Genomic DNA, 8,757 nt, shown 5'->3' on the forward strand with positions numbered 1-8,757 from the left:
TTTCTGACTTAGAATTAAGTAAAGAGTTTTTAGAAACGATACCCAAAGCATGATATATAAAGGAAAAAATGATAAATTGGACTCGATCAAAATAAAAAATGTGCTTCTTTCAAAAGATACTAAGAACATAAAAAACAAGCCACAGATGGGAGAAACTATTTGTAAACTATTTGCTTTAGTCCATCCAGGCTGCTAAACACAATACCATAGACTATATTTTTGGAAGGCTTATAAACAACAGAAATTTACTTCTCACAGTTTCAAAGCTTAGGAAGTCCAAAGTTAAAACATAGGTTGCTTTAGTATCTAATGAGGGCCTGCTTCCTGATTCATAAATGGTTATCTTTTCACTGTAGATTCAGTTAAAATACTTTGGAAGGGGTGAGGGAGCTCTTAGGGTCTCTTTTATAAGGGCATTAATCTCTATCATGAGGCCCCCATTCACATAACCTAATCACCTTTCAAAGACCCTACTTTCTAATACCACCACATTTAGTTTATGTATAGGGGCATAAACATTTAATCTATAGCCTAGATATTCTAGGTTCCTGGGATGATTATATGTGTAAAAAAAGTCAACAAGGTGTCAATATGTAGACAATATTGTCGTCTTCTTCCACAATCTTGACAAAGTTTGCTGAAGAAACACAATTAAAACTATTTATTGGAATAGCCACAATTTTTCAAATAACTTCCACTTCCATGTGTAAAGGAAATCACTTTTACATCTATATTAATAGGGTCCAGATATAATCTAAAATCTCAACAAAAATTGTTCATATTTTTCTGGCCTTGTTAAAAAGTCAAAATAATGATTGCTTTATAAAATGCTTAAATGTAATAAGTAAACCTTTGGCACAATATGAAAATATCTTGACATGATATTACTAAATTGATTAAGGTAAAGTCGATTGTTATCTCAGAATATAAGATTAATAATTACATCTGCAAGTTTTTTTTATAGTGTAGCCTTACATTATCACATGACATTCTCATATTTATGATTTACTCACTACATAGTATGAGAAAGATGAAACATATAATGGTTAAGTTGAAACCCAGCTAACTAAAAATATTTTAAGCTAATTTTCCCCGCCCCCCCCTTAGTAAACTAATCTCAAAGGTTTTAGATTTTTCAATTGTAACTGTTTGCTCTAATCGACTAAAAAGGTATTGCTATTTTTTATGATCTTTCCACTTTTTCAAGGTGAAAAGTCTTAGTGGACATTGAACTTATTTCAGGCTCAGTATCTGTTTTATAGGTGAGACAATTTCACAATCACTCCTGATTGGCCTCTCTGTGACAGAACTCGGAGTGAAATCAATGCTGAATGACCAGAAAACTTACACCAAGCTGGCAGCAGCAATCTAGTGGGCCGAGATGGGGACAGCATGCATTCTTTCAGACCTGTTCTTGCCAGCTGTGCGGAAGCATGCTTCCTGTGGTTTGCTGTTATCCCTGAAGCCTTTTAAAAGTGTGAATATAGGACTACAATGAGTTGAAACCTATTTGAACTGATGTCTTAGAAACTTGTCTATACTAAATTTGGGTCAGATTTCTTTCAGCTTTCAAAAGGGGCAAACTAACCAAAGATGTTTTATTCTATTCACACCACATTTTTAATTCTTAAGGTGGTTCGAATTCTCAATCTTGGGCATATTTAAGCATTGTTCTTCATATGATTTGAGAATTACTTTTATCATCATAGAAGATAAAATATGTTGGAACTATTGACAGAATCAGTTTCATGATCTACTTTCTTAAAATTTCAAAATATCTTCCCCATGACTCATACTCAAAAGAAGTATATAACAGTAAAATGAAAGGAGGAAGCAGAGCTTCTATATTGAAAAATTGCTGTCACCTTATAGCTTCACTGGCCTAATAGAGTATTGATATATGCCCTGATGTACTTATAATATTCCTGGACTATACATATTATCAATTTTTCTTTACTTTTTATAAGGGAAAGACCAACATTGAATTATAGGAAGCAGGTAATTCTGATATACATATTTTGCGTGTACCATCCCAATATGTCTACAAATAAGTATATACAGCTATCACTTATAATGGATATCTTTGGTCATCTTTCAGTGGCAAAATAACATTAAGAAAGAAATACAAACATAATTTACTTTAAAAAAACTTGGCCAAAAAAGAAAAATTCTTTAACAAACTTATTTGATTATGATAATTTTCTTAATCAAGTGATTTTTCTAGTGGTAAATTTAGCATTTGAATCACGTAATTTATTTTTATGGGAAATGATACTGTGGTGATGTTTTTAGATCTATATCCCTCAACAAAAGGAAAAAGAAAAGAAAAAGAAAAAGAAAAAAATAGTAAAATAATACGATAGTTAACCATAAAGCTAATCCATTACATACTCCTTTGGGAAATTTATATTATACTATTTATTTTTACAGAGTCATAGTTAAAGATGAGACTGAAACAAATTCTTTCTAAAAAAATATTTCGTGGTTGAGTTTTCATTTTAAAAATCATTGTAACCTCCAGTATCTTAGAGCTCCTTCTAAAAATGATTTGATAAAAATTAGCAGCATTTGAATTCTCTTTGTAATTTCTTTTCTCCCAAGAAACAGACTAAAGTGGTTAATTGTGCCTGTTTTCACCTAATTAGAGTCAAAGAGACTGTCCAGGGATAAGATGGTATCAGCATCACACCTCCTGACACTAAGAATAAATGTTTGTTTCCTTCATGTTTCCGCAAATACAGGTCCACTTGCAGCTAACTCATTTATGGCAAGGGTCATGATTGATGATACTATTTCATGAAAGAAATCACATTGGACAATGTGCTTTTTAAGGAACAATTTAGGGAAAAAAGTGGTCATTTTGTATAGTGAAAAGTTTCAGCATTCTTGTTCACTATAATTTAATCAAAGCACAAGGGAGCCACTGACCTCAGTCTTTCTTTTTTTTAAGCCTACAGCACCTGATCTTCCCAGGTGGTCTTCCATTCAAGTACTAATCAGACCCGACCCTGCTTAGCTTCCGAGATCAGACAGGATAGGGCTTATTCAGGGTAGCATGGCCGTAGACCTGACTTTACTCTTAAAAAAAACAATTATGTAAAGAGTTATTAATATAAGAAAACAATTTACATTAATCATATATAATCATTGGATAGCATTTGACTTAGCATTTTTTATATATAGCACATATATATACTATACAGGATTCAATTTTAAAATTTAAAGGTACATCGAAGTATCAAATATAGAGAGAGCCATCAGTTTCCTTGGGCTGCCATAACAAATTATCCCAAACTTGGTGGCTTAAAACAACTGAAATTTATTTTCTCATGGTTCTGGAGGCCAAAAGTCTGAAATCAAGGTGTTGGTTTTGTTGTTTTTTTGGTTTTTTGTTTTTTTTTCCAGAGGTTCTGAGGGAGATTCTTTCCCATGTCTCTCTCCACCTAGTTTCTGGTGGCTGCCAGTGTCTGGTGGCTTACAGACAGATCACTTCAATCTCTCTCTGGCTTGTCTTCACATGACCTTTCTCTCTGTATGTCCTCTTGTCTTTTCTGTCTCTTATAAGGAGACTACCATTGAATTTAGGATCTAGAGATAATTATATTTACGAATACTCCCAAATAAGGCCACGTATATGGGCATCAGAGGTTAAAACTTGTATATATTATTTTGGCGCCACTATTCAACCCATTATAGCAGCACACAGGGCAAAAATCAGTCTTTATAACTAAAACAGCAAAATGCATTGTCAGAATGGACTCACAATACTGGATATTTATATCTAAATTTTATATTCCCAGAGAAATGCCTACAGAGCTTTAGAATTATATCAAAGGAGATTTTTTGTTGTTTTTCTTCATGCTCCTGAATTCATTTTCAAAATTTTATAAGGTTTATTAATATTGTTAATTCTGTTGTTTTTAGCATTGTTCATTACTGCCTGTCGTTAGACAATACTATAATATGAAATTGTTATTCATATAGTACTTAATGCATGCTTGGAACAATGCTAAGTGTTATAACTCTATAAAGTAGATGTTATTTTAAATGCCTTTGTTACAAATGTAGTTGTTAAAGGATAGAGGGACAGCAACTTGTCCAAAGCTGGATGGTTATTAACAATGAACCAAGATTTAACTCCAAGTCTGACCTGAGTCTGAGTGTAATCACTGTGCTGTATTTGCAACACTTTGTGTTCATGACTTCAGTGGCATAAATCGTACTGTTTCACTTGGATTTTATGTTCTAGGAGAACAAAAAATACATCAAATACATTTTTAAGATATTTCTTTTTGTCCCTAGAGAGAAGAAAAAAAGTGTTAGGAATAATTAAGAACTTTAAATACTATTTATTTTCACATAAGCAATTTGTCTGAAGAACTTTCTTTAGCTCTCCAAACCATTATGAATGTCAGTGATAAATAGTGTCTAGAAAGACATGTAGCATATATGTCTGGAGGAATGTTGTGACTATGCCTACATAAATGGTAGCATTAGGGAAAAGGACAAATATAAAAGATAGAATTCTGGGTTTGGACCTGACCGTCATACCACATGTTTCCCTGGGACTTTAGGGTTCACTGAATTCCAGTAAAATTCTACTGCTCTGCATTCAGCTGCTGTTGGCTGACTCGCTAAGAGAGAATAGGAGAAAAAAATATATCCATAGGTGTTTGCATCTGGATTGCATTATTCTGATCTTTTATCATCAATGAGCAATTAGAAAAAAAAAGTGAATATAATTGTAGTATCCACTATAAGAATGTTTTTACAGATATTATTCACCGTATTTCACTGTATCTCATTTATGAGGAACAAAGGAAAACAATCCCTTAGTTTATTATACCATTGTCCAATTAACAACAACAAAAAAAATTGTGTCTCTTGAACAATGGATAATGTATATCTCATATTTTCTTTCCTTCCTAGAACTTTAACTCCAAACTTTCAAGTTTTTCAGTAATGTAAAATCTGGCTTCATCATGTTTCTTACTCTTAATTCCTGTTTATGCTGTTTATACTGATTTGTTCAGACACATTTTTCCCTTGCCTTATTTTTAACGTCAGCCTTAGACCCGGACAAGAGAAGCAGGTGTCCTAGGTCCTGCACTTTAAAGGGCTCCATTGGGACCATCTCCTCTGTTCAGGGGGAGGGATCCACAGAGCAAAGGGGATGTGAACGCCCATGCTTCACATTCCTCTTGAATCCACATTCTAAGTAGCTGGAACTAGGGGATTTCCTTTCCAAATGATCTCAAGTCTATTTCCATGGCTTGTGCAGACGTTTTCTCTGAGTCCATCTTATGAATGCACATTCTGCAGCCAGTGTGTGCATCATTAGACCTAAGTGGCTGAAGGGGCGCAGCTATTTGCAGGTGGTTGGACGGAGACTGGACGTAGAGTTTAGGGTGTTCACCTGTGTACAGGTGAGGCCTTTGTTGGTGCAGAATAGAGCCAGCAGTAGAGACAAAACAATGTGTTAGCCAAGAGTCTGGTGTCTAGTTCTCTTCATGCCATCATAGTTAGAGGTGGAATGTGAACAGTACAAGTGTTCTAATTTAATGTGTTTTTTTGTTTCGTTCATAATGTTTAAATATTAACGCATATGCATATCGGCTTCCATTTGTTCTTTTGTCCTAGTCTCCGCAAAAATTAAGCAGAAGCGTTCTTAATGTTATGTACATATTTTTATAAACTTCCTCTTTCCTCTACAGAATAAGTAAATTTATAAATGAGCAAGATCTCAAAGTTATTCTGAGGAATGTTTTGGTCTCTTTTAAGACTAAAACTTTTTAATAGATTGCTAACCAAGTGATAGTTTATAAATTCATTTTATTTTTCAATTATTTATTTCTCAGTAATTATTCAATCCCTTATCTTTAAGAATAGGAATTGTTATATTTATTTATGTATGTGTCTCTGTATATGTCTAATTATGCCCTTATCATCTTTTTATCATAAAATTATCAATAAATAAAGTTAATCAAAGACAAAATATGTTCTCCCAAGATTCGTGTAAGTTTAGAATATTACTTTATTAATATTTCTCTTAATGAAAGTTTGAGTCACACCTATGTTTTTTTACCTTAATAAACTGAATTGTTATTTTCCTCAGATAATGTATCTCAAATTTTTGAATCATGAAGAAATAAAGCAAATATGTTTTGAAACAAGGACTTTACAGTATTATCAATCACTCTCTTCTATTATAGTCTTATTTCAATATAAAATAAAATATTTTTAAGACTCAAATCTTGAACATTTCATATAGATATTACTTGAGTAATTGATTGCATTAAGAAGATAAATTTGAGTCAAATTTTAAGCTAAGACTGTGAAATATAATTTGGTATAATGTTTACTTTTTCTACTTATTTATGAACTTGTTTACACTTTACTTTTCTTCCAGAAATAATTTAATGTAACATTTGATGATACCTAACATAACACAGAATTAGTCGAAAAAAGAAAGAGTAAAACAAGACAATGTATTAATTGGTTTGAAAAATAGAATAACATAAAATACATATGCAAGGGGTTATATACTAGCCAAGGATAAGCTTCAATGCACTCCTTAGATTTCTAGCAGCAAGACAAAATAGAGATCTGGTCTGTGTAACAGTATACGGAGTCCATAAGAGCAAAGCAAATCTACTTGCTGAGGAGACATACAAGCAATCCTAACTTAAAAAAAAAAAAAAGAAAGCCATCAGAAAGAAGTCTCTTCAAAGGCCATGTCCCCGATTACATTCTAACTATAAATACATGACTGGTTGTTTTTATTAATGGCAAAAGATTTATACAGATGCATAATTCATCAGCGTGTGTATTAGGGGAGAAATCAGGAAAATATGGCATGATGCAATTATTCACTTTTGTGAATGTCTGAACTATTGAACAGTAGATTTCAGATTATGTGGAAAAAATGATAAACAGAACAGCCTTAAAGAAATGCTCTACAAATAGACTTCTCACAGAAGGGCCTTTGATAGATGGATATTGGGCTGGAGGGAATTTGAGATTGTATTCCTTGGCAAGTAATTGGAATAAAGCAATTCTATGCTGCCAGATAAATATTGACCTATATGTGCTAACAAATGGTCAAGCTCGAAATAGAGTTGACCTCTTGTGGAAATTCAATAGTCTAGCTAGGATGTATACCTGAATGAAAAGCTATGTAACATTGATACAGTTGGTACTCAAATGAGTGCTTGTAGGTGGGGTAAGATCTGAACATAATTTCTAATCCACCAGGTGGTACAGAAGAATGGGGAACTGAGGATTCAAAACTCTTACATATAGCATAGTCACAACTCTGTTAACTAGAAATGTTTTAGGTCAACTATAATCATGAAGCTACTTCAGCCATTAATAAAACAAAATAGAAGTGTTCACAGTCACTTAGCATTGAAAAGTCTTTCTTCTTATGTAATATAAAACATTGCATATGTTTATCAAGAAGTAGGTGTAAATCTAACTGCCATGTGGGACCATTACGTGGAAATAGTTAAACATTGCAGTAGTCTAAAAAAAGTTACTAGAAATGAGATTTATAGCAGTTTATTTGCTGTCCTACTGAATAGCAATGATAAAATGAGTATATTAGGTGCCTGTTAAATTTATTACCTGGGTCATTAAAATATTTCAAATAAATATCAGATATTTATGTTTTATCTCTAGCTTTAGTACATGGAGACTACATAAATATATAGTATATATATGTATGAATTTAAAATAATGGTATCAAATTATTTTGGATATCTTTCTTTAAAACTGAGATTAGAGGATATTCTTCTTATACCGCACAGAAAGCATCAATTACTCTCAAAAGCACAATTGATTGAATTTTTCGTGTAGTAATAGGATGAAGAGTGAGTGAGAATCAATCAAAATGATAAAATGAGGGCAAAGGAGCAAATCTTAGCCTAAATATCTTAGTTCAATTCAAAATATTAATTCAGATACACTTGGAAATATTGCTTCTAAAATTAGAAAGATAAAATGTCTGAAAAAAATGAGAAATAGGCCAGTCTCATCAACTGAAAAAAAGCATTAAAAAAAATCTGTATAAATATAAAATATTTGTCTTAGTTTGAGCTGCTTTAATAGCATAGCATAGGCTGGGTGGCTTATACAACAAATATTTATTTCTCACAGTTCTGCATCTTGGGAAGTCCAAGATTAAGGTGTCTGTTGATTTGGCTCCTGGTGAAAGCTCTCTTACAGATGGTTTCCTTCTTCCTGGATCATCACCTGGTGGGGAGAGGGGCGGAGTGAAGAGAGAAAGAGAGAGAGAGAGAGAGAGAGAGAAAGAGAGATGCCAGACCTCTGGTTTCTTCTTATAAGAGCACTAATACCATCATGAGGATAGCACCTTCATTTAGGACCTCGTCAAACTTAATTACCTTTCAAAGGCCCACCTCCTAATATAATAACACTAAGGGTTAGGCTGTGGATTTTGCGGGATACAAACATTCAGCCCATAGCAATATTCAAATAGTATGCATGTCTTAATGGACATGTATTTTATAGTGTACTCAGAAACTGCAGAAAATATACAATATTGAAGATCACATGGAATATTTACCAAAATTGAAAATATGCTTTAGTATAAGCAAGACTAAAATAGTACTCAAAAGATTGAAAATCTTACAAATTATATCATCTAATAACAATATAATTAAACTCCAAATCCAATGCTGTACAATTAAACACTACATTTTAAAGCTACCACTGGGTAGTTTAAAGAAAAAAAAA

The 8,757-nt window shown here is 32.7% G+C and overlaps 1 pseudogene; it reads right to left on the minus strand.

The window, feature by feature from the left end:
- Positions 1-2,948: 2,948 nt before the first annotated feature.
- Positions 2,949-3,067, minus strand: LOC111737515 (annotated as a pseudogene).
- Between the last annotated feature and the right edge of the window lie 5,690 nt (positions 3,068-8,757).

Source organism: Pteropus vampyrus, unplaced genomic scaffold (assembly GCF_000151845.1).
Source record: "Pteropus vampyrus isolate Shadow unplaced genomic scaffold, Pvam_2.0 Scaffold27, whole genome shotgun sequence".
Classification (NCBI taxonomy): domain Eukaryota; kingdom Metazoa; phylum Chordata; class Mammalia; order Chiroptera; family Pteropodidae; genus Pteropus; species Pteropus vampyrus.